We start from the raw sequence: 26,959 nt of genomic DNA, 5'->3' as shown, positions 1-26,959 counted from the left end.
TACTATTCAAGTTATACTAAGAGCATTTAAATTAAGATAGATAAAGCACTTCTATGTTGATGTAAAGATAACGGTGAACCAATTATGGGTCATAATGTCCATTTCTAGTGGTGCATGTAATGTAAAGCAAAGTAATGTAGTTAAAACCAAACTTGACTACAACTAGATCTTGTTTATAAGGATTTAGGCAGCATGTGAACGGATCTAAAATTGATCATCCATGAGACCTAAAGGCATTCTGAGGAAAACTCGGATGAATGAATGTAAAATTCCTCCAGCACCAAACACATCTTTCCATATTTCTTAAGTTCAGTCTGCACAGACTGTTTAGAGGCAGCATGGCTGTTGTAATGAGGACCTTTATGTCACTCTGCATCAGGCGCATGCATGAATAAGCGGCAGGCTGCCTTTCTATCTGAATGCTCTCTGCCAGCTACATTATTAAAATGCATTTGTGTGGGTTGTCTTATTTAACTTTTTGTTACGGCCTGTTCTCTTTTTCGATGTTCACCTGGAAGTGACAATCATGGAGTGATTGTTCATGTCCATGCGCTATTGGAAATGCTGTATGGTTGTAAGCTGTTAAGCTGTTTTCAGTAAAGCTCAGCTTGCTTGCCAGTTGTGTGTAAAGTAATTCATTCCAGACCTGGCGCAGTCAACTGGGGACTTGGGCCTAGTCGCCATCCCTCAAAAACACAGAACAACGAACTTTCAGCTTGTGCTGTGATTCTCAAACTTTCGGGTGGCAGAAATTAATACTATTATTTAGCAAGGATGCATTAAAATGATCAAAAGTGACAGTAAATTCTATTTCAAGTGAATTTCAATTTCAAATAAAAGTTGTTCTCTTTGACTTTCTATAATATATCATGGTTTCTGCAAAAATATTAAGCAGCACAAATGTTTTCAAAAACAATAAGAAATGTTTCTTGAGCACCAATTTAGCATGATTTCTGAAGGATCATGTGACACTAGACTGGAGAAATAGCTGCTGACAATTCAGCTGACAATTTTGGCCATCACCGGAATAAATTACATTTTAAAATATATTAAAATAGAAAAGTTACTCAAAACTGCAGTAATATTTCACATTGTGTTTTGATAATTTAAATGCAGCCTTGGTGAGCATAAGAGACTTCTTTCAAAACCATTGAAAAATATCTTGAACAATACTGTATATTTTTGAGAGAAAAAAATGGTGTTGACTAGTGCTGGGCGGTATGACCAAAAATGTATATCACGGTATTTTTCAAAATTATACTGGTTTCACGGTACATGACGGTATTTTTTTTTCATGCCTGACCGGGTGTTAACCATATTTTCTACTGATTGAGAGAGGAAATACTGCAGTATATTGACTTAGAATGCCCTATTTTACTGTCATGATGAGTGAATATTGTCAAAAAATCCCACACTAAATAGTGACTAAACACGACCCCTTTTAATACACATTAAACAGGATTCACTCTCATTTATAATCGCGGCATCGTCTGATAAAATCAACGTGCATCTACACTAAAGAGTGGCGATGCGGTTGTTTTGGCTCTATTACTTTTTTGTCTCATGCAGCGCACTGCCTGCGTCTGAGTAACAAACTAAAAAAAACAACAAACAAAAAAGTGCATGTGATATTAACAGACGAACTACGCTCATATTTATAATTCCAAACAATCAGTAAGCAGCAGGTGCTAGGAAATTCTGTTTTGTACTCATTTATTGACGAGTCGGCTGCGGTGCGGCCAACTGAAAGCGCTGCTTCTCTGCCGCTCACTGCACAGAACAGACGCAGAGAGAGGTGACACTTCTCCGGGACAGTCAGACCTCACGCTCGCGGGACAGCACTGGCGAAATCTTCCAACTGAACCATAGGGTTTATCCAAAAAAGTCATTTCATATCATAACAAAAATAAACACCGGTATTCGGTATGAACCGGTATACCGCCCAGCACTAGTGTTGACACCAAATTGCAGTTCTATGGTGTATTGTAAAACCATAGGTGGTAAAATCTTCACAAAGGATTGTTTGGTAACAAACAGCCAATTAGAAACGGAATAGTGCTTACCTCATTAAATATTAATGCACTTTGTACAGTCACAAAAACTTTCACACATTGTTTATTTTCCGGATCTGATAGAAATGTGATACTGTTCTAAATTGACAACAAATTAAGCATTTTTTTTTCTTACTACATGGTGACGTTTTCAGAGATGGACAAGCAGTTCTTAGAACAGGTCACATGTCCGACACAAGCTGTGTTTGTCCAATCAATGTTATTGACCTCATAAATATGCAGATAATACCATTAACATATAGGGTTTACAAATGTACAGTGTGACATCCCTAAACCTCACTACCAGGATTGCATTACCATGGTTTAGAAAGGCCCTGGGTTAACATTTTTGGCCCAAAAGTGCAACCTTGTATTTCACTGTAGTGACTGGATGGTACTTGGTATTTGTTCTGATCTGACTGAAGATTGTACTTGGGTTTAAACATTTGGGAACCGCTGAGCTAGTGCATTTTCAACAAGTCTTTCTCTGTTAAACACAAGAAATAAGCGCACGTATCTGACTCGGGCAGACGCTGACGTGTGGTGGTCTGTAGGGTTAATGCTGGCCGGCTGTGGTGCGGTATTCTCAGGGTTTTAGGGGAGAGATGCCATGGTTCGGCGTGTACCTGTCACTACTAAATGATTGCTCATTTCCTGCCGCGGGAGGAGGGGTGGGGAGAGCAGTAATAGCACACAGCTGCCCGAGCTGGACGCTACCTTTCCTCTCCTCCGCTGTCTTGTTCTCTTGCTATTTATCTTTGTATCTTCCTCTCCTGCTCTTTCCCAGTCTGTTTGTATTGTTTATATGTAAGATTGTCTCTGGAATGGCAGAGGTGGACACACACCCATGGTGCCTCAGCGTGCATGTTCTCTACCTAGCTTCATTTGCGTGTCTGTGTGGGTTTGTGTTTGTGCGTACACACATGCGCATGTCAAAGTGTGTGTTTGTTAGGGGGAGGATTGGTTTAAGGAGGGGTCAGTAACAAATTCCATCCCGGTTCCAAACTAGGTCGCATGACCCAGAATGGAAGTTTAGCAATGACCAGCTGTAGTCCACATTACGCAGCAGGAGAAACTAAAGCACAATCGGTTAACTGTAGACAGGACAAGATATGAGTAGCAAATTATGAATTAGTCACAGTTGACAGCTGTCATTTTGGAGCAGAGCTGCATTTATTCCATAATTTCTGTCTAGTACAGATAAGATACAGATTTTTCTTTTTTACTTTTTTTCTTTTTTACTAGACTGCAACATACAATGCATGATTAATATTAATTTAATTTAACATTCAAACATGAAAACTGAATTTCTTGCAATTTATTATTCTTGTGTACATGCATTAATAATACCTCTTTACAACAATAAAAAGGCAATTTAATTATTTTAGTTAAAGTACCTCTACAGTTTAATTATTTATTGATTTTAATTGAATTTTTCATGATTTTTTTTATTTTAATTATTTTCCTTAGTATTTTATTTTATCCTCCATGGGCATCAGATAATTCTTTGGTTTTGACTTAAATATGGGTTTATGTCATTTGTTTATGATTTTATGCCTGTTTGATAGTTGCATTATAGCCGTATAATATACAATTATCTTTACAAATTTAAAATAAGTTTTAATGTTTAAAAATAAAAAAATGACTTCTGATACGTTCTACCAGAAAAATTGCTTGCCTAAAAAAATAACAGAATTTATTTATTTTTTTTTGCCTTCATTTTTCATTATTAGCCAGACCGGGTGAGCAGAATAAATATAATCCTTATTGTTGAGCCCTGTATGCTCATAAGAGCACTGGCTAAAAATATATTGTATCCACAGCTTGACTCATATCATTGGAAAATGATAAAACATAAATCTTCTGAATATCTCCCTCTTTTTTTGGACAGAAAAAAGAGTGCGTGTCAGAGTTTCCATGGGCCACTGAAATGCACAAGTTAAAGGAACCACAGTCCTCTTCAAGAGGCGGTTTATAGCAAGCCTCTCAGTCATCTCAGTTATTTCATTCAAGCTGCCCAGGGATTGCAGAATATTATACGTGTGTTTAAACTGGGTACATTGAGTGACATAAAACGGGACGAATCATCTCTTATCACAGCCGCTTTATTTCTTAGTCATTCGGGACAGCTGCTGAAAAGAGCACCAACGTCACGCTACATATAATCCCCAATGTACTCTCGGTAAGCCCTGCTCATGATGTGTTTGTTATACATATTTAAAGTCATCTGAATTTTATTTCAATAAATTGTCACCCCAAGGATATGCTTGAATCGGTTTCCCATACACAGAGCAGCATAAAGCAGGGCAGACTGTTCTTTCATTTCGCTCGAGCTGACTGATAAATAACAAACATTTTTTATATGCTGTCCATCGAGCATGTCTGCTGTTTTATCACCTGGTCAAATTGCCAAAGTAACCTCTTCTCTTTCCTTCTCTCATTCCTCCACTCACTTAATCTCTCTCGCTGTCCTCCTACACACGTTGTTTCCTCTTTGGATATTTCATGGGGATTTCTCCAGGGAAAATTTTTCTCTGCTACATGCCAATTTTGGGTTCTCAATGTTATTTTGAGGAAAAATGTTATCTTTGTGATTAAGTCATAAAGCTGTGTAATTCTGGATGGGGTTCTGAATTTGTATGAGTTGGACTACATTTAAAGGGATAGTTCAGTCAAAAATAAGCATTTTGTCATTATTCACTCACCCTCGTGTTGTTCCAAACCTATTTTTAAGTATAATAATGAACACAAAATGTGGAAGAAGATATTTTGAAGAATGTTAGTAACCAAACCTATTTGACTTGACTTACATTGTATGGACAAAAAACACATTTCTCAAAACACTTTCTTTTTTCTTTTTGTTAAAACTTTTGTGCTTGTTTGCTGCTTATGTCATTTTTGGGCTGGTCCCTATGAACTGTTGTATGGAAATGATCTGCGATTCTGTGTGAACTATCGCTTTCATCATCATCTACCAATAATTATCACTCCTGCTCCTTTTTGAGTGACTTTAGAATATTTAGCTGCCTGAGTAGAACTAATAACTAGACTATTTCTTGTCATTTATGCCTGCACTGTTGCATTCTGTAAGCTCTCGTTCGTTCTGTAAACATCCTAAAAACCAGTGAACCTTGATGTTTTGTCCTTATTACCATAGGCCCCCTTCCCCTTATAGGAACTGATCACGTCACACAGAGTGTGTAGGATTGTGATCATTGCCTAACTGCTTTATGAAGCCGAGCTGTTTCCTGAGCTGTCATAGGTAATGTTTGTCATGTTCAATATCACGCAGAAATGTCCTCTGGCCGGAGAGTTAGAGAAAATAAATGCTCTGGGCAGCGCAGACATGAATTGATTTGAAATATTTATAAAAATCGATAAGAACACACTGCAGCGCTTAACTTGTCTTCTTATCTCCCCTGTGACCGTTCTCTGCCTCTAAATAACTCTCAGAAACAGCACTGCCACCTCATTGGTCATTATATCATTCAAGTGCAAGTTGCTAATAATATGGTTTAATTACTGATGGACAGGCCCACACGGCATCGGTGCCAGCAGAAATCTGCAGAACATATTTTTTTCATTGTTAAATCCAGATTTTTACCCAAAATCAGCACAGAAAATTTTAGCATTTTGTCTTGGTCTTTTTCTTGGATTGTAATGAATCACTATGGTTTTAAATTAAGTAAACATAAACTGTTTTGGTGTCTTGTACTGTTTGGAAAAGGAAATGGTCACAGTGGAGTCTTTTGACTAAGCCTGTTTCCATGTTTTTCATAATATCAGCATTCAGCTGCCTGTACCTATGCTGACAGCTCTCCAACCTTGCATTAGTGTGGAAATAAGTCAAATCCTTAATGTCTTGTTTTTCTTGCATTTTTTCCCCCTTCTCTCTCACCCTCTTAAGACAGGAAAGGGTTACTTTCCATGTTTCCTGTCCAATTCCCCCAGCTCCAGCCCCTTTCGGATCACTTTCTTCATACTAAACATTCCCAGGCTCCCATAACCTCCTGGCTTCCTTACACTGGCCAAGAGAGATCCCAGGTGAGAGTGTGGGCGAACCTCCTGTTTTTAAGGATAAAAATCTCTCCGCGTTTTGCCTCCTGACAACGGTGGTGTTGAAACGTGGTTTCTTTTTCAGCTTTCCTTGATCGCAGGCATGGGAAAACAGTTGTTTGAGAAATCTATACCAGTCATTTGGCTCAGAGTAAGGCCAAGCTGATTGGTGAAACTCAAGTTTTAGTGCTCAAGTGAGCAATGTTGTCTTCTCAAATACTTCTTCAAGCAATCATTTAGAACCAGAACATGAGGTAATTCTCTATTTCATCCAGCGCTTCACCTCATAGATGTTCCAGGGAGGAAGTAGAATTTAAAGGCTTGTCATTGGATTTTGGAGCTGTCACTCATGTTATCATACAGCAGAGGTGGCCTGTGATCAGTCTTAGTGATAAAGATGGTTTAGCGCAACATAGTCACATGACACTCGATACATCCTGTTGAGGGTTCACTTTGTATGTTCTGACGAGTTTAGAGGAGACCTCTTGAAGAAATAAGACATATCTGCTAGTTCATATTTATTTCTTATAATACTCCCTCCTTCCCAACAAAATGGAAAATAAACAGAAAATAATCTTATCAGCATGTTTTAACTGCACACTTCCAATAAGACACATTATATGGTCAGGCAAAATGGTTTGTGTTTTATAATCCTGATGTTCATCTTTTCCCACGGATTCTCTTCCAACTCTTTTTCTCTCTGAGCACCTGACAGATGGATGGAGAGAGAGAGAGAGAGTGCTTTGGATGTGCGATCACCCCCGCTTTGACCAAAAAAACGCCAGTCTTTGTAAATGGAAACACAGGGCCAAACGTAACAAACAGCAATGTTATTTGGGCCTGACCCAGTGATGGACCTGGGGAGACAGTCTAAATATAGTCCTGTGGTGTACTAATTGCCCCGTGAGCAGTAATCATTCCCAGCCTCTGAAACCTCTTAAACTGCAAAGAGAGTCAAGTCACTGCTGCCCCCCTGCTGTGCTGGAGCCAAATACCAGAACGAACAGAACTGAGCGAGTAGATCCGCACAGAGATGAACCGGAAGCTTCTCTATGTTTTCAGGTGCCTGCCTGCACAGGTGGAGTTCATTTGAACAGGATATGATCAGGACTGTATTTCTAATGTTGCATTGCATTTGAACTTCAGCTAATACCCTTGGGTAACAAATAAAACCGAGCGACCACATTTTAAAGAGCATTTTGGATTAATATAGCTGGTTGACTTCTTAGGAAGCAAAATAATCAGACCTTAGTTAATACAAGGACGAAAAGTTATGCCAGTTCTCTTGGTGCCAGATTGTTTAATGAAAATAAGGCAGATATTTAGAATTTTTTACGTTATGTTTTTTTCATGTATTGTACTCTTGAGCATGTTTTGCATATTTGTATCTGCATATTTATTTTCTGCATTAATTCAATCATAGTATTGCTAAGCAGAAAGGTAAATCAGCTTCAACTAAATAAATACAATAATAAAGTAATGCTATACATTATAAACAAAAATACTGTATTTTTGTTTACAGTTTATTAGTATTTTGTTTAAAATATACTATGATAAAATTATATTATTGTTTATAATACATTATAAACAAACAAATACTAACCCTTTGTTTGGGGTGGGGGGGTATCTAGTAGTAGATATTTAGTATAAAAGTAGTAATGTGTATAAGTTTATTTATAATTATTTGTTTACTTTTATGTTTTTTTTTTTTTAACTCTGTTCTGAATGAGTACGAGTTCTTGGTTTCCCAACCTTCGGTGTGTAAATCAGTAGAACATTGTAAAAAGATTTCCCAGACTGCCAGCGTTAAAGTGCCATGGCTGTCTTGCTCTTTGTGCAATCAGTAGAAGGCACTCGGATACAATGAATGCTACCTGCATCCGAGCAGAGCTACACAAACCTGTGACCAAAGCTTAACCTGCGGTCTCACATAGGAAGTGGCCGCCACCCACCGGATATCCTCCTAACTCCCACGGCTAAATAAAACCGTAGCGCAGAGCAGCTGATAGAGAGTGAGATGTTCGCCCTCTGCTGCTTCAGCATGTGTGATTATGACACTGCTGCTCGATCTGAGTGCGCCACAAAGACGGAGTCTCTTCCTCTCTCATTCACACTTGCATTCTGCATTGTAGTTGGAAACTTCCTGTCCTTTTACATGCAATGGTGATTAAGAGCGTATGCCATCTGTAGAGTCAATGCTGGTTTAATGATAAACAAACAGAAAGGCAGCCATGAAACAAAGAGTTTCCTTCCTAATGCTTATTTAAATTTAGACATTGCATTCTTAAAAGGACAATAATGAGGTCTATCTTAACAGCATCAGTGAATTTTACTTCTCCAGACAGCAATCTGAGCTACAGGGTCTATTAATTCACCTCACAAAGCTTGACTATATATAGCCTTACCCAGAATTGTTTTCCTAAATTCCTCAAGGCTTTAAAAAATGGAGACAAATTAAAACTGATTTATGATACATAATATAGCCCAATTGAAACATAGACTACTACAACAAATAATAATTTAATTGAGTCAAAATGGTTTTCATTTGCTAATGAAACAGCTCACATTCACACTCTGCCTTTCATACCCACTATAGCTGCTTTTAACACATTGAGGAAGTTGCAGTAAATCACCATGACAAAACGGGGAAGCATGTAAGAAAGCGGAAGTCATGAGTCAGCATTAGTCCTTAGACTGCTGTATCCCACAAGCTCTTTTCCAGAGGATGCGCTTATCATTACATGGAGCTTTCGGTTTCTCATTCACATGGGGCAAGTGTGTTTTTGTTGTTGTTGATCTACTCACTGGACAATGGGCTAAGAGCTAGCTAATATCAGTATAGAGCAGGAGGTGTCCCAGACATGTTAGATGAAATGAAACTCTAGTTGTTTATGAGTTTAGTTGTTTACTGTTCCTGAGTAACTTGACGCTTTAATAATTGAATTGATATGTGGTCATGTTTTGGTTGAATTTTCAGAAAAAACAATCAGATTTTTTTTGTTTAGTTTTTTTTTGAAAGAAGTCTCTTGTGCTCACCAAGGCTGAATTTATTTGATTAAAAAAGGCCTTTATTTTTTAATGTCTATCCAAAATGATTTCAATTGTGTCTGCATTGGGGTTTCATTTTTACATTCTGCAGCTCTTCATCTGCACTGAGAATTAGCTGTAATGGTGTGGCTGCTCTGGGGACAATCAATTTACTACGCTTAGCATGTGATGTCTCTCGGCTTTACAGTGAGGTCACCTGTGGCTTTTACTAATGGCGAATTCCCTTAACATCATTTCCCCTGCTGTTTTCTATGCAATTGAGTTTATGAAGGGTAATCCTTAAGGATATAGCTTGAATTAAATGCTTAGAATTCTAAATAAATAAACTGCGTTAAGGTAAATTGACAGAATTTCCTTTTTAGCACAAGGCAGACATCAGCAGAAATGCTTAGGCAGCCGGATAAGTGGGTGTGTTGTTGGCAAAGGGTGGGGGTGGGTGTAATGATATTAGTAGTGATTGGCTAATTTATGAGGCTGTTTAGTTATTCATGTTGAGTGTTGGCCATCCATCATGGCAGTGCTGAAGGAAGTCAACCTGCACTGTTTAACTGCCAGACCAGAGGAGCACTGAGAAGCTTGTCATATTGTGGAAACTACCGCTGCTCGTGACATACAGCAGATTGTGAAAGTTTCATAGTTGCAGTCATATGAGGGGGTTTGCCCAGGAACTGTAGGTGGACAAACAAACAAACTCATACCGAAAACCCCCCAGCATCATGAGCATCTTGAGCTCCATCAACAGGAACTCCAGCAGAGTTTTACAGCACACAAGAGACAGCAGCACTTATTTTTTTCCTCCTCTCGCTCATGTTTTTCACATACTCTCACTTCTTGATTTTTCTCATCCTTCAGTTGCACGCATTTTTGCTAACATTTTATGTTCTTAGCAGGAGAGTATCTCATGCCCAAACTGCAGTTTGGCCATTTGAATGTTCTTGAAACATCAGACAAAACCGTTCACTGGTTGTGTGATGCATATTTCACACAAAATAGTGAAATCTGGCCGAAATCTCCAGGTCCAATCTATTTGGCTGACTTCTACACTTTACTGAAGCCCCATCTGGAAACAAAGACGTGTTAACAAGTTCCCATGCTGCTGAGAACTTCTGGGGAACAACTACCCTAGTTTTTTTTTTCAGATATATCTGGAACATCAAAAGTCTCCTAAAAGAATTGGATGGAGAAGATTATGAGAGTTACTCATACCTCTGTGTGGTCTTTATTCGTGTTCTATGACACAATCCCTCTAGAAATTCAGTACTCTGCTGCTCCCTATTTTTATGGCAGTGGGTTTTGGTTCACCTGTGGATGGCACTTATTTTAATCAGATGCATTTGGAAAAAGATAGACTGTTTTAAATATTAATTTTCTGGACTTTGCAGAGGAGTTTCTGCCTGACACTTTAAGCCATTATATTGTCCTGAAAACTTTTCAAAGCGTTGGATTATTTTCAACACTGATGAAGTTGTAACCTAGTTTCTATCACTGGGTTGGTGTTCCATCAGCACTGGTGTTTTGTGTGTGAGCCAGAGGACATATTATCTCTCGTTCACATCCCCCCTTTTCTGTCTCTCTCTTACCTCATATCCCGTGATTTGTTGGAGGGCTTAATCCAGGTTCTTACATGAAACCTTGAGGGTCTCTATGGGATCAATTTGAAGGGATTTCTCCTCCCTGTTCTCTTCTGCTGTTCCATCGTTCCCTTTCTTCCTTGGTTTCTCCTGTCCTGTCTTCATTTTCTCTGTTGGCTGAATGCAGCGTGTTTAGAGCCAGATGTATTCGGGTGTCAGTTTGATCTGTTGGTGAAATGCTCTCTGGTGGTTGGCCGATCACTCTTGGCTTTAATCGGCCAATCAGTTGGGGGTCTCTGTTCACAGGTCCAGTCTGCCACTTCCTGGCACCAGTTAAAGAGTAAATGTCTCTGTAGGTGAAAAAATATGATCAAGATAGCTTTAAAAACTGGATTTGACTAATGCATTGAAGATTTTCATATCAAATCCCTGAGGGATGTGATGTTTGATTCTGTACTCCGTTAGACCTTGTCTTGCACTAAAAAGGAAATAATTTTTTTGCCTCTTAATGTGGTGCTTGAGAACAAGTGAGAAGGAGAGACAGACAGGAGGCTAATAGATGTCTCCGTAGGCTACTCTCACTTAAACAGGCAGAGGTTGCTGAAGGGAACCCGCGGACTTGAATCTATTATTCACATACAGTGCTGCAGATCCTCTCTTTCAAACACATGCACACACTCACACAAAAGCGAGGAAATGAAAGCTGTCGGCTGTTAGCGCTCGCGGAGCAAATGGACAGAGTGAAGGCCTTTTGTCAAGACATGAATCTCCAGTGACTCTACAAAGACCTACTAGTAGAGACATTGTGTGAGAAACAAGGACAGATACAGGATCTGTATTGAGGTGAATGAGCTCTATGGGTAGTGTTGACTCTTGAACCAGTAATGGTCTTGCTGAGTCCTGGAACTCGTTTTTTCAGACTGCAGGATGTTGGCATCAAGAACCTGGACCTAAATCAGTATTCAGTGGGACGTTTTGTCTACTTTTTACGCTCTAACCAGTTGCAGCCATTTGAACTGCTTAAAAAAGCTATTTTTATTGAATATAAATTTCAGTTAATTTAAATACATTTCAGTTTATAAATATTTATTTTATTTTAAGAACTAGGGGGTTGCTTGGCATTCAGAAAGTGTCACTGTAGTCAGTATTAATATGATGGGGTGAAACAGATCCTGCTCCTCTGGCAAATGATCTTCAGATTCATTTTCAGAAGTGACTCACTGTTGCTTAAAAACACAGGAGCAAATTTAGCTCAAGTTCAGGCAGAGTTCGGATGGAAAAGCTAAATATAAAATGGTTGGTTTGAAATAACATAAAACTTGTGTCTATCCAAGGGCCAGTCCTAACTTTCTTTCATTGCTTCATTCTTCAGTCCTAAGTTTCTGTCATTTGAACTTTATTTGTAAAGTCAATATGAAATTAAAACATCCTTAATGCATGCTTCTGGTCTTATTGTGAAATATTTTGGACCCACTTTATATTAAGTGTCCTTGACTGCTACGTACTTGCATTTAAAATAATCATTTCATACAATGCACTTATTATGTACATGTTTTACATTGTACTTATATTTGAAAATACCATCCTGTAGTTAGTTAATTAATTTAAAGATGCCTAATATAAAGTGAGACCATTATTTTATTAAAATAATTTGTCTTTAAGAAATAGTATAAATTAATTTATTTTAATTTTATGCTTTAATTATTTTATTAAAATAGTTTTTTTTTTTTACTTGGAAATATGTCACATTATGAAAGTAAAGTTGTAAACAGGAATTCACATAGACTTCAAAGGTAATTTTTATGCCATTATGACCCAAATCAGAATTGTTTCCGAACAGGTTTCCCCAAACACTCTGTTACCATTGTTTGACAAACCGTATACACTCTTTGGGAAGTCAATCTATGACTGGCTTACATATTTTAAACATCAAAGCATTTTAAAATATTTACACATTTTAGGCAAGTATTATAAACATCAAAAATACACAGTTCACCTTTGAAAATGGCCCCATCTGTAAAAGACTGGGGCCACATGATAAGATAATTTGACCCTAAAAACTATTTATTATATTATATTTAGTGCCATGCTTTATTTAAAAAGGCTTTTCATTAGACATCACTGGCGCAGGGCCTCTTCCCTTTGGTCACATGGCTGGTAATAATGACATCATTGAAGCTCACCAACTGAAGTTTAATACCAGAGTCCAGGACTGAAAGCTATAATTTTGCTTCTCGTCTTTTTGACATGCAGTCAGTCCGGTCTAATTTAGGCCTGGGCACAGCTGTGCAATTCTAACCATACCCTGTTAAATCTGTTTGTGTCTGTTGCTAAACTAGTGTTTTTAAACGACAACAAAAACACCTGCTGCTGTTTTATTCAGTGATGTGCTGACAGCCTTTAGTGGCTCCATTACAGTTAGACACTATCAAAAGGCTGCAACATTCTACTGTGATTATCTGTTAAAAGACTAAATTGTTTTTTTGTCATGTCATGTTAAATTCACCATATATTTTATGATTTTTGTCTCAAGTTTTCAGTATAACAAATGTAAAACTTTGTATATAAAGCAAATACCAGAACGAGCAAAACTGAGTGGGCAGATCCGTACAGAGATTATCCGGAAGCTTCTCTATGTTTTCAGGTGCCTGCCTGCACAGGTGGAGTTCATTTGAACAGGATATGATCAGGACTGTATTTCTAATGTTGCATTGCATTTGAACTTCAGCTAATACCCTTGGGTAACAAATAAAACCGAGCGACCACATTTTAAAGAGCATTTTGGCCAAGGCAATCCTTTTTGGACCTTTTAGTCTCTCCCTTAGATTATTAGAGATGGGAAACAACATTTCTGGTTCCGATTCCATAAAGACTCTAAAAAGTAAAATCTAGCAGTTTTTGTTTAGTATTTTTTATTGAAACGCACAGCGCCTTCACGACATGGCGGCGGCAGCAACAACAACAATACTACTGCGAGAATAAAAGTTACACCTTCTTTCTTTGCGTGAACATTTGGGCGGCGTTATGCAAATCTTCCCACATCGTGACGTAGACATGTGGGGGTGTGTTAGAACGAGCCGTTTTAGGTAGGCGTGGATGACTTTTACTTTTATAAAGAATATCTCTTTGGATTTGAGACTTTAGTCTTTGCAACTTTACAGATCTTCTTTATGCACCAAGAGCTTGTAACACTCCAAAGAGAAAGGAAAAATTGAAATCGCATCATATGACCCCTTTAAGTCAAGCCGAGTGCTGACATCATCAGAATTGGACAAGAGAGAGCTGTTAGTCACATTTAAGGGTTGGACAAAAAAAGCCTCTGACTGTATCATGAATGCTGGAGGCACATTAGGCAGTGATGCAGTATGGAGTCGCACACAGCACGCTTTTCAGCCTATGTGCAATTTCAAACTCCAGGTGTCTGAGATACCGTTCACTGAAAACCATTTCGGTGGACAAACACGAATACATGCGCACACACTTGGCTGTCTGCTGGAATTTTATCGGCAGCTCTATCAGGGTAAACACTGTGCAATGTTTGGAGTGGAAAGCTTTAATCATAAAGCAATTTTTACATTTGGAGGTGGCTTGGCCTTTTGCAGTTGGGCATTTATGCATGAGAGGGGATGTAATTGAAATACTAGGCCCAAAATGTAAAATTCTGTCATTATTTACTAGTGGTCGACCGATATTGTTATTTTTTTGATGCAGTGCATCTGATAATATCATCGATATTATATACCTATTTTAAACAACCATCTACATTTTTACTTTCACTTTAAGAAAGAAAGCACGGATTTAACTACTGATACACATGCCTTTTCTTTCTCAACTGTTTACGTTAAGACATATGGCTAACTGACTGTGTTTACTAGGATATTCGCCAAAACGCGCATTTTGAAGTAATTTTGTCTGTATTTATTCATCCATGCACAAAAAAGCGGAAGAGAGCTCAATTTAGTATTCGTGCGGTGTAGACACGGCTGTCTGTGTGCGTGCGCTTCAGATGTGTGCGTAGAAACTTCTCACACAGCGCTCGACTGTTCCGCAAACAATCCCGAGCGTCTTTTATGCTCACCTTGTGCCTTCGGGCAGTCCTTATATCGAGTCCTGATACGTGAGTTTGAACGAGAATGCACGCGTTGTCGGTAATGCTTAGACGGACATTATGAAAATGTGAAAATGTGGACAGTGCCAAAATAAAGGTGCCTATTTATACTACAGATATCGATATTTTACGCGTGGCATCGATGCATCGTATCGTCAGACATCGTATCGATGTATCGATTCATATCGATGAATCGTTACACCCCTAATAGATAGATAGATAGATAGATAAATATTCTATTTTTGTTGATTGTGCGTCTCCAGCAAAGCTGAACTCTCCTCGTGTCCGCATTCAATTCGCTCGGACCGACAGTCACACAGAGTACAGGCGATCACGCAGGATACAAATGCACACTTCACAAGATTTCACAGCTGGATTCGACTAAGTCGGCAAGGTTCGTGAAATTAAATGTTTATTAGACATTCAAAGCTTTGTAAATGCATATTTGCTGAAAGCTGACAGTAAGCGAGAAAGTATTATAATGTTTACCTTTCTATTACTAATGATATAAAAGCAATCGTTATAATACTTTTTTGTATAGCTCCTTTGTTTAACAGTTCTTTCTGATTATTAGACAGACTTCTATCCGTATCAGACAGAACTGTTAAACGGTAGGGATGGGAATCCTGAAGTATATCATCGATACTGATGCGAGTATCGAAAGTATCGATACTCAAATAAAAAATATCGATACTAAGGTGTTTTTTTTTTACCAGTGATTTTGTTTATTTTACAAAAAATGCAGCGTACAATATGCATTGAATTGGACGAATAACCTATGTTAGAGAATAATTGTGTAGAATAGAACTATTTTCCGGCTCATCTGAACACACGCAAATTATGCAAGACCGAATCAATCAATAACAAAGAGCGTTCACTCACTTCTGACAGTGCATCGAAACTGGGCTGCATGTCCCAAAAGCATTAAGTATCGAAAACACAATAAGTGATATCGCCCATCCCTATTAAATGGCAACAGCAAACAATAAAGAGGGAGAATGTGAGAGCTGTGTGCGCAGGCGCTGCCGCTCTCAGCGCAGACCACTATTATTTACTGACCCTTGTGTTCTTCCATAAGGGTGTGTAAATGATGACTGAAAACTGAGTTTTCAGTTTTGTGTGAACTAATTCTTTAATGATAAACCCATAAGCATTAGACCATTTGTGCTCTGAACATCAATGGAGGGGTGTGCTTTTACTGTTCTATGGGAGCTGAGTGGCAGGCTTGCGTGTTGACTGTGTGGGACTGTCAGTGAAGATGAGTGGTGAGAGTGTTAAACATTGGTGAAATGCTGTTCGAGTCGAGTCAAAAAATGCCAGGCAAGAGCTAGTTTCTTTAAGGTGAAGACAAAGCTTTCACTGTTTCTGATAATGCTGGAGTTTCTAGTGAATTTAATGTTTAAATCACAAAACATACTTCAGATTTTGAAATTTTCATTGTGACTGGGTTGGCAAAAGTGTTTGACACCATATGTATACTTTTGGCATTCAGGTATAATTTTAGCACATGAATTATTCACCTACACTACTGTTCAAAAGTTTGGGGTCAGAAAGATTTTGAGAAATTAATACTTTTGTTCTGCAAGGGTGCATTATATTGATCAAAAGTAACCGTATATACAGTAAATGTTTTGAACTTTGACAATAAATCGTTGAAATCGAAAGAATCCTGAAAAAAAATGTATCACAGTTTTCATAAAAAGTCTTGAGCAGCACAGCTGATTTCAATTGTGATGATAATAGTAAAGAAATGTTTCTTGAGCAGAATGATTTCTGAAGGATCATGTGACACTGAAGTCTGAAGTACTGGCTGCTAAACATTCAGCTTTGCCATCACAGGAATAAATTACATTTTAGTATGTAATTTTATATAGTAAACAGCTATTTTAAATTGTAATATATTGTAAATATTTCACAATATCTGTTTTTACTGTATTTCTATAAAATAATTGCAGCCTCGAGCCTTGAAACATGATGAGCTTTGTTCAAAAACTTACTGATCCCAAACTTTTGAATGATGACTTTGACTATGTGTTGAAGACCAGCACACTTGCTGTACATTTTTACAGAGATGCCCTGAACGCAGCAGACCTCTAATATTTTGGCAAGGATTGAGCAGACTTGGCCTGGTGGGCAATAAAAACAGGCGAGAAAATCTCATAGACTTAAATTATACTATACATGACAAGCACGGATAACATTTTCTTCAAAAAAATAAAAAATCTAGTATGTTTTTTCACCATAAATACTTGTTAAAGAAGCACAGTATGTTAAATCTCTTTGCTGAGTTTTGTTTTTTTGTTATTTATGGCAGCTGCCAACACCACACTATATTTGGCCTCATCTCATTTGGCTCACGAAGTACAGGTTAAGCTCTTTTTAAATGCTCTTATTATCACTTAGATGAACGGTCAATGCAAGCCAAATTTAACATGATTAATGAATTTGCACATTATGCTCATTATACTAATCATTACAAAAACACAGGATGTCCCACTTTCCAGAACTTCCCAAATAAAAGCCCTAAAGTTGACTCATTTTAATTTGTATTTGAGTCTCTATACATTATTCAGAGACATAGAGAGCCACTTTGTGAAGCATTATGAATAATCAATAAGCAAACCTCAGTAATACATCTTATAAAGAGATCATTTCTCCTTTAACTGTAGAGCAGATTATACTCATAAAGACGGTAAAGGTCAACAGTGTCTGGGGGATAAACGTTATTGACTGAGTGCTTCAGCATCTGCTTTTGTCCTTGTGTGGTGCTGACTCCATTTGACCTCTACACACACACACACACACACACACACACACACACACACTCAAGGTAAGAGTTGTAAGTTTTGTGTTTTACCCTGATGGGACTCCAGGGCCCTCGTCTATCACAATGTTACACCCAGAACATCCATAATTTACAGCTGAAGATTCAAAGAGGAAGCGTGTTTACTGTGTAGGCTTGTTTCATATGTGTTGGTGGAGATTTCGACATCTGCATTGGTGTGCGAGAGCATGCTTGTGCACTTCCGTGCATTAGTAAGCCCTTTTTGGAGGTGTTGGACCTGATTATCTCTGCTACTCACAAAGGCTGAAGACGTAGTTTTTGCTGAGTTAGTGTACATGTGAATGAACTTTTCTCTCTTAGTTTCGACATCTCATTTTTCCATTTTCACACGGGAGTGTCTAACAAGAGTAGTCAGTGAGGTTCAAGAATGTCAAGTGAATAATTTACTTGGATGTTCTTATTATTTATTTAGTCTTTTCTGTGCGCTGGACAGATTATGTGGTTTAAGGTTCCTTTGAGGGGGTGTTTACACTTGGTCATTTTTCATAGTTACAGGATCATGAAAAGACCAAATATAAATGCATCTGGTTGTTCAGGCCTCACATATAAAGTATACTCTTCCTAAAAAGAACTACGACAGCATAAGGAAGTGCAGGAGCCGCGCGATCATCGATATGAAACATAGAAACAGTGGCCGCAACTCTCAAACACTAATTTCATATGAGGTGGATAATTTCACTGGCTGGCATTAGCATCATCACAGAAGTGAACTTTGTTTGCATATAGCATGGGTGTAGTAGATCAGATTTATATCTGAAGTGGAGATGCATTTATGTTGCCAAGTATAAATGGATTGTGCGTATCCAATCTGACAGCAGTACGATCGATTCAAATGCATGTAAATTGGTTAGTAAATGTATAGAAATGTTTGTTCTGTGGTTGTTTCAGGTGAGTGGAGGGCTGTGGAAGGAGAAGAGGAGGAAGAAGAGGGTTGTGGGCCATCTTGGGGCAGAGACACTGAAGATTCTTTGGGTATTTACTGCATGTCTTTGAGAAAATAATTGTGTTAATACCTACATTCGTCACAATTAAATCAAAATTGACAATTCTTAATTTTTATGGAATATTGCAGTGTTTATTATAGGGCTGCACGATTAATCGCATGCGATATTTAACGCGCATCTTGTCAGTAAAGACGGTTCTGTAATCAGCGGTAAATCTCCATCTACCGCTGATTACAGAACCGGCTTTCTGACAAGATGCGCGTTAAATATCGCATGCGATTAATCGTGCAGCCCTAGTTTATTATAAATAATTTATCATTATTTTATTCATCTTTTCTCTTCTTTGAGGTGTGCACAAGGGCTGGGCCATAAACTTGCCCCTTACGTGAGATTGCAGCAATTAGCAAACAACAACAATCCAGTGATTTATTCATTGTCCTGTCCTTCATTTATTTATTTTTTTCTTGTTCGCAAAGCCATTTCATTTATGTATGCGTCACGATTTCTGTTTCATACTGACCCGTGATCACATGTGACCTGTGCTGGCAAAATTGTTCATTTTCACATTCTCCATTAAAAGACGCTCAAAATGATGTATGATTTGTTGGAATCTGACAAAAATGACTGAGCTACACCTGTTTGAAGTCAATAGTCCACAAAGTCAATTTTGAGAAAAATCGAGTTAAAGCTGCAGTCCGTAACTTTTGGCGCTCTATCAGTTAATAAACAGAACTGCGTGCGTCTTGCGGAAGAACATTGTAGCCGGAGCTGCTTCTCTCCGTTTATGTCTATGACGAATCACGCAGGTACTGGGCTACTCCGCAGTTTCTGTTCCTCACACAAAACTACTGTTTGAGCTATATAGGCTACCAGCTACCGAACCAGTCTAAAATAGTCCAATATAAACACTTATTATAGGTGTACTGTAGTGATTCAGGACAAGCCAAAAACACAGTTTGGAAAATGGATTCATGGTGTACTCGATTATTATATAAATTTTGTAAATTTTGAACACAAAAAAGTTACGGACTGCAGCTTTAAAGTTTTCTGAAGGTTCCAAAGCAAAATCACAGAGCAACGTTGCATCTTTTCCTTCAGAAAAGGTACTCCTCTCAGAAAACGTACACATAAAGATAATTTTAGATGTTTAATTAGTATTTGGAGCATTGGGATCGCTAGACGAGGGCTTAATGAACTCTTTTTTGTGAAAACCTCAAATTTGACTAAAATCAAAAAAAAAAAAAACTTTTTTGCCTGTAGCTCAAAATTAGCCTGTGCGCATTCCGACTCATTTTGCCAGCGCGGGTCACATATTTTCACGAATGAAAGTAATTTCATAAGGAATCTACATGATCTGGAATTTCACATGAGAGCAAAAGATTTCCCCTTGCAGATTTCGCTACAGGTTCAAGTTGGTTGTACAGATTACGTGTCAGATTTTACCGAAGTTTCACTAAGGTGACTGCTTGGGTGTGCTTCATTGTCCATATCACTGGAAAATGAAGCCATTGCGGTGGCTGCCAGCTTGGTTTTATATCCTATTGTATAAAACAATCACTTGACCTAGAGCATTCTTATTCTCTCGTGGCACAGTGATACACTTGATCTTTATTTAAACTGATCTGGTTGAGGCCAGATTTGCTAGCACTGCTGTTACCGCAGTCCTGCACTGCAGCCCACTGCAATAATGCTAAGCTATTATTGATAAGTCATGGTTCTTCATTACCAGTCCTTATAAAGTCTCAATGGGGAGCTGTTCTAGTCAATACTTAGCATACAGTCTCATTCTTTGTGCTTCATTGATGCTTGTCAGTCACTTTAGGGGCAACCGCTAGCAACATAGTGGAATGTTTTGCATTTAGGTCTAGTCGTGTATTTTGAGTGATAAACATTGTACAGTACATAGTCAACAGTATTAAGAGCTGGATCCAGCTGTACATTTCCTGTGTTTACAGCCAACAAGAGACCAAGGGCTTGACAAATCCCCTTTGGAGCGTCTCAGGAGATCCGAGAACTCCCTTTGCTACGTCGTTATAAAATAGACAGCTGTTTGAGCCAAATTTTCAAAACCAAACATGGAAAGGTCCATCTTTTCAACGTATTTCTTTAAAATGCGCATTTAATTCGAATTCAGAACTCATACTCTTTCAAAGCTTTCCGTCTTTTGTAAATGTTGTAAAGCTGCACATCAGTAATTGTGGCAGCTGTCAAACAGACCTCACCATCAAACCTTGTGTTTATGTAGTTATACCACTTTCTCAGGCACATATTACCTCTGGAAGTTACTCTGAAGCTGTTGGCATATGGGAGTTCTTTCTTTTGTTATGATTAATTGAATCTGGCTTTAGTGTATTCTTGTATCTTGCGTAGTTCTGACCTGATGGTTCCGTTGTAACTGTGTAACTCTCTTTACTGAATGTTTAGGTATGATAAACGCCCTCAATCAATAAATAACGCTCCAGACCCCAGTGTGCGGTTTTGACTCACCTCATAAATACCTCCTCTAATGAGAGAAGGAGAGAAATTTCTCATTAACAGACTGAAGGTTGAGCCTGATTAATTTAACAGCTTTACCGTTGGTTACCGCGGTAATTACAGCCCTGCTTCTCTTTGATCTCGCCAGACAATGTTTCCCAGATTCTCCAACTCATCAGAGAAACAGCTGCTATATCAGAGAGACCCTCTCTATGGCAGGGAAATGAGAGACAGCTCCTCCATCACATGACACACGCTCTGAAGTCTGGATTTACAACTGGTGCCTTTGTTGAACACAATGTGGGTGATTCCTGGGAGATTTCAGAGGGACCAGGGGTAAAACAGCATGCCGAAGCTTAAAGGGATAGTACACAAAAATGAAAATTCTGTCATCAATTACTCACCAGATTGTTCATGCTGCTCTTTTACAATGTAAGTGAATGTTGACAAAAGGCTGTCAAGCTCCAGAAATTACAAAGCCTCATAAAAGTAGCTCATATGGCTTGTGTAGTATATTCCACTTAGTCTGTTCCTCACACAAAACTACTGTTTGAGCTATATAGGCTACTTTTATGATGTTTATTGGTACTTTGGCAGCCCTTTATCTTATATTTGGAAAAGAGTAGTGCAAACATCCTGCCTAACATCTCCTTTTGTGTTCCACAGAAGTCATACGGGATTGGAACTACATGAGTAAATGGTGACTGAATTTTCATTTTTAGCTGAACCATCCCTCTAACCCCAAGAGCAGAGAGTGAGAATACACTTGTGTCTGTGGATTTAAAAGCAGTGTTGGTCACTGATCGCACAACGAACCATGTTTATGTGCAAACAGACTTTCTTCTTGGTTCTACCCTATCTAGACAACCGTTCCTCTTATTACTTCTTTAAAGCTACCTGAGTTCACTCTTAAAGGAACACTCCACTATTTTTGAAAATAGGCTCATTTTCCAACTCCCCTAGAGTTAAACAGTTGAGTTGAGTGCTGTTGGTGCAGCAGGCGCAGCCGACTCGTCACAGTGTGTTGATATCCAGCCGAAGAGCAATCAACCATAACTTCAGGCGAGCAGGCTCAGAAGTTGGTAATACGTGGAAAGTCACCACTCCCGAGTGAGTTTGCGCGAGAGAATGTAATTTTTTAGTTTTAAGTTGGTTTGAACAATCCGGATAAGCGCAAGTAAGTACCATTTTGTTGGATGCCCTGGGGGTAAGCAGATAAACATCAAATTTTCATTTTTGGGTGAACTATCCCTTTAAGTCTCTAGGGTCCCCAAACGTGAACAAGTACTGAGGCAGGAGTGTCTGCATAAGCTTTGATGCTCAGTTTCATATTCTCTAACATTAAAAATGTGCATATTATAACAGGCTCCTTTTCCCTGGCCTCTCTGTTCTGATATTATACACAGATTTGAAGATCGAGATCTTTAACCACACCTTCCATCACTCAGGAAAACTTGATGCAGGTCTTTGTCTTTCTGCCGGTGTTCCTGTAAAGTTTTCCTCTCTTATGTTCTTTGTTAGTATCTTTTTAGCTGTTTTGCTTAAGCCACAGTGAGATAAGGCCCATTCACACCAAGCACGAAACTAACTGAAAATATAATAATCCAGCCAATCAGAATCAAGTCGGCTTTAAAGAGAATAAAAAATAAACAGAATATTATATCTTTTAGTTGTCTTTCTTGATGGGTAACTGATGAAATAAAAGTAGGATTGTAACAGAATCAGTAAGTCAATGTCAGTAAATTGCAGTTAATGTCATAATTGTTATATAGATATATTTTATTACACAGAACACACACAGATTTGGAATGGTATGAAGGTGAGTAAATGATGACAATCTCCACAGAAACTATCCTTTGACATCATAAATTCCTTTTTGAGGACAAAAAACTATTTGCATGTTTTAATTTGGTAGATTCTGTGAGTTCATTTAGTTCAACAAAGGATTTGTTGACTGATTCACTGAATGAGTGCACATGACTGAGTGAACTTGTGAGTTTGAGACTTTTTGTGGGATTTATTAAAAGAGTAAAAATAAACACAACAATAATAGAAAGCATTAAAGGTAGAATTAGCTAGCATTAATACAATTACACCACACAACCCTAGTACTGAGAGGCAAAAAGAAGGAAGTAGAGGGAAATTTGGAAATAAGGGCATAGTGATGAAATGAGGGAAGCATGGTGTTATGGGAGTTGGTTGAAGGTGGAGTGTGAGGGTTTATGCAGTCTTCTCTACTGTGTGACCTACTTAATGAATACAAATGTCACACCAAACAGCAAAAGGTCATTTAAAGGTTCTATAAGGTGACTCACATATACTTAGCCTCTGGCCACAGGTTCTCACCAGGTGTGCCTCACACATCTTGAAAAGTGAATCTGCGGGCTCTTTGATCGCCCCCTGGTGGCTGGCTGCAGTACAGGTCATAAACCCCGCCCTCTCCATATGGGGACTTGAGTCAAAATAAAATAAAAAATTACACTTCCAATAAAACTTTCCGAAAGATGGTTTTGGTCATTTAAGGTATTTGTTATCACTCTGATATATGTTAAATTGTTCGTTTTTGTGATAAGTTTGATTTTAGCTCGTAATTTGATGCTATAAAAACGGGGCATGTTGTTATGGTTGATTGGGTCTGTGGGAGTTTGATACTGCGGCTCCACCTCACGACACTACTGCACAGACTCGGGCTCCAAACGAACCTCTACTGCACAGACTCTGGCTCCAAATGACGTCATTTACTCAAGATGGCAGCGGCCATACTGAGATGCTTTGGCTTCACTTTTCTATAGTGGAAGGAATAGGAGACGCGTCGTCCATCTTTTTTTACAGTCTATGGTTCTCACACTTTCATTACGGTTTCTTGGCCTTCCTCATATACCCCCTGATCACTTAATCTGGGTGAATGCCAATCCTAGACCAATGCAAGACCAATCCTCCCTACTTCCTATACCTTCTTATCTTATTATTCTCAAAGGTAATTTTGAGCTACAATTACCCATCTAAATTCATAATTGTAGCACTTGCCCCCCTCCTACTGTGGATGTTCATGCAACATCAACCCAAGTGCTGAGAGTCATTTTGACTGTCGCAGTCGCTTCCTCTCCAACACTTCACCGTAGAGGTGACACACACTGAGTTGCCCTTGGCGACTGCATTCCATGGGTCAAAGTTCAGTACCTTGATTTACAGCATCCTGTCTGGTCGGCTCTGCGGAAATGAGGCTCCTCACCAGTGTCTTCAAGAAAAAAAAAAATCACTGCCAAGAGAAATTATGACACGCCGTTATCTTTTGACTCCTGCAACATTTCCCTGAAATTTTCAACCATCTTTTCCTGAAGCATTCATATGGAAAATTTATTTCATTAAAATAATTATTATAACGTAGTGTAACAGTGTTTTCCATACAATTTACAAGCTCAAAAAAAAAAAAAACACCACAAAAATGCCATAAAGTGGTTTCATTTATAGTTTGACAGGTTTGTCATCAGTTCAGTCAAACATCACTGGATCTCAATTCTCAAGATCGTCATTGAATTGAAACTTGGTGTGACACACACAATATTTAGATGTACAAAAAGATTTGAAAGCTTCTACATTCTTAATAATAACTTAAATTTCATTCTGCTCCTCACATAAAAATATCATTATAGTTACAGAAAGTTTGGAACATACTTCATAAATCATATGCACTATGTGTGGTACTTTCGTTGTTTTTTGTTTTGTTCTTTTTGGAGCCTTCATTCCCATTCTTTAGTCTTCATTCCTATACACTGTCATTGTTTAAAAAGAGCAGCCAGGATACTCTGCAAAATATCTTTCAGCAGCATTAATGGGAGAAATTCCTTTATGCAGTGATTTACATTGAAATGGTTTAGTCAGTGAGAATATTTTGGTTCTGTATTCTCATCTTTCTGATGTGGGATGCTTTTCTTATTGATTAGTCCACATCTGCGTGTACAGGCAAGCCTGTAGTTTTGAAATTGGAATGGATTTTTTCCCTTCCACATTGATTGTCTCAGGTGACAGCTAATTACTCAAGAGTGTGTTTTGTACGTGTGTTATGTAGAGTTGATTATTATTTCATGTGGTTCTTTTGTTACTGTGCTCTGGTTGACTGACATGTTTTAACATCCGTTGTATTGTTCCTGCAGAGCAGTCTTTTTGCAGGCAGATGTACGTAGCATGTTACAATGTACTGGCATGTTTGTGTTTTCATTTCCTCTGGTTAATATTTTGTTGCTTTGGCTGTAACAAGATAAGATACTGCAGGTGTGTGTGTAAGTGTGCCACATTCCTGCAAAAACTGTGTGTCCGTAAGTCTGCTGTGGAGAGGCACAGTCTCTTCTAAGCAAGGACTTTAAAAAAACAGAGATTGGCAAACAGTGGTATGTTTTCACTCCTGAAAATGTCTCTTCTGAGAGAGACAACTGACCTTTCACACACACCCTCAAACACACACCCTTGTACACATCCAGCAATGCTATAAGATGGTTTAACTTCTTCATGTGAGGCATCCAGATCTGTCTCCATCCAATCAACAGCTGATGTATAGAACAAAGTCCCCGCCCTACATTTTTTCTTTTTCTTTTTTGAAATTCCGTTTTTCCGTGTATGTCACAATACAGAAGAAAAGATCTGTTGCTGCTTGCATAAACAAATCATCAGATATCTTTCTCTGTAAATTCAAAATTACTGTAAATAATCTCTGTAAATTTGTGAAATAACACTCTTTATGTTGTCATATCAAACAGATCAGTGGACCTTCTCTTTTGAGAATTAAAATTCTCGTTGGAAATTGGCTAAGAATGTTTAGCATGTGCAGGTTAAACGAACAGATTTCATCATATTCGATGCATATATCAAACCTAGTGACATTTGCTATTTGTTTTTTAATCAGCTGGAATTAAGTTGATTTTTTATAACTTAAGTGTCCAATACTTTTTGGAGCCACTGTACACTACCAGTCAAAAAAATCTAAATGGACACAAAGTGGACAGTTTTGTAGACAAATATAAATTGTGCATAGTATACATATAATTATTTTATCAAAACTACATAATTCTCATACTTCTATTTCACAGTTTTAAAGACTTTACTATTATTCTAAAGCATGGAAAATTTGTAATAATGAAGAACAAGCAAGTGTGTCCAAACTTTTGACTGATAGCTTAGTTCAGGATCAAAATTAAGTAGAAAAGCCTAAAAAAACATGATGCTTCCTCTGGGTAGATTTGTGAAATAACACTCTTCAAGTTGTCATATCAAACAGATCAGTGGACTTTCTCTTTTGAGACGGAAAATTCTCGTTGACTTTTCTGAAGGAACTTGGCTGAGAATGTTTAGCATGTGCAGTTTATTGTCTCTTCATCTTTTCCCTATTTTGTTTATTTTCACACGTGTTAGCGGCTTCACAGCTTGCCCAGAACAACAGGGGAATTAGCCAGCACAGGCTTGATTAAACAAGCGAAAATATGGTACGAAAGGCCGGTGTTGCGTTTAGAGATCGGGAAGTTTGTAGAGGCATAGAGATATGACAGATGTGCTGTGTATGTAAGTGTATGTGTGTGTGTGTGTGTGTGTGTGTGTGTGTGTGTGTGTGCATTTCTGTGGCAGTCGGACCTCATGGCCGCTGGATATGGATGTTCTAGCCAGAACGGTTGTGTGTGTCCACCTCTTTTATCTCCTGCAGATCCCTTCCTTTCATCTCCTTTCAGACCTACAGGGTCCTGGACAAACCCCTCCCTAAAATATAGTCCCCCACGACACACGCACACTCCAAGGCTGCTATCTCACTGCCACAGATGAGGACCTTCATGTACAGGCCAAATGACATCCCCCCCACCCGTCCTCGTCCCACT

The 26,959-nt window shown here is 38.4% G+C and overlaps 1 protein-coding gene across 4 annotated transcripts in view; it reads left to right on the top strand.

Annotated features, from left to right (window-relative positions):
• The window catches only part of znf438 (zinc finger protein 438), a 48,908-nt gene that overhangs the window by 17,358 nt on the left and 4,591 nt on the right, over positions 1 to 26,959 (top strand). For 2 of the 4 annotated variants that reach the window (XM_016458454.1, XM_016458448.1), the window contains exon 2: positions 18,568 to 18,651. The exons of 1 other annotated variant lie outside the window; for it this stretch is intronic. The gene's annotated coding sequence lies outside the window, so the exon portion shown is untranslated. Of the gene's footprint in view, positions 1 to 6,049; positions 6,096 to 18,567; positions 18,652 to 26,959 lie in introns of those variants that run through there. One more of the 4 variants, XM_016458449.1, reaches the window with a different exon arrangement.

Source organism: Sinocyclocheilus anshuiensis, unplaced genomic scaffold (assembly GCF_001515605.1).
Source record: "Sinocyclocheilus anshuiensis isolate Anshui unplaced genomic scaffold, SAMN03320099.WGS_v1.1 scaffold1160, whole genome shotgun sequence".
NCBI lineage: Eukaryota > Metazoa > Chordata > Actinopteri > Cypriniformes > Cyprinidae > Sinocyclocheilus > Sinocyclocheilus anshuiensis.
The sequence above is the reverse complement of the archived record's forward strand: the minus strand, read 5'-3'. Positions and strand labels throughout refer to the sequence as shown.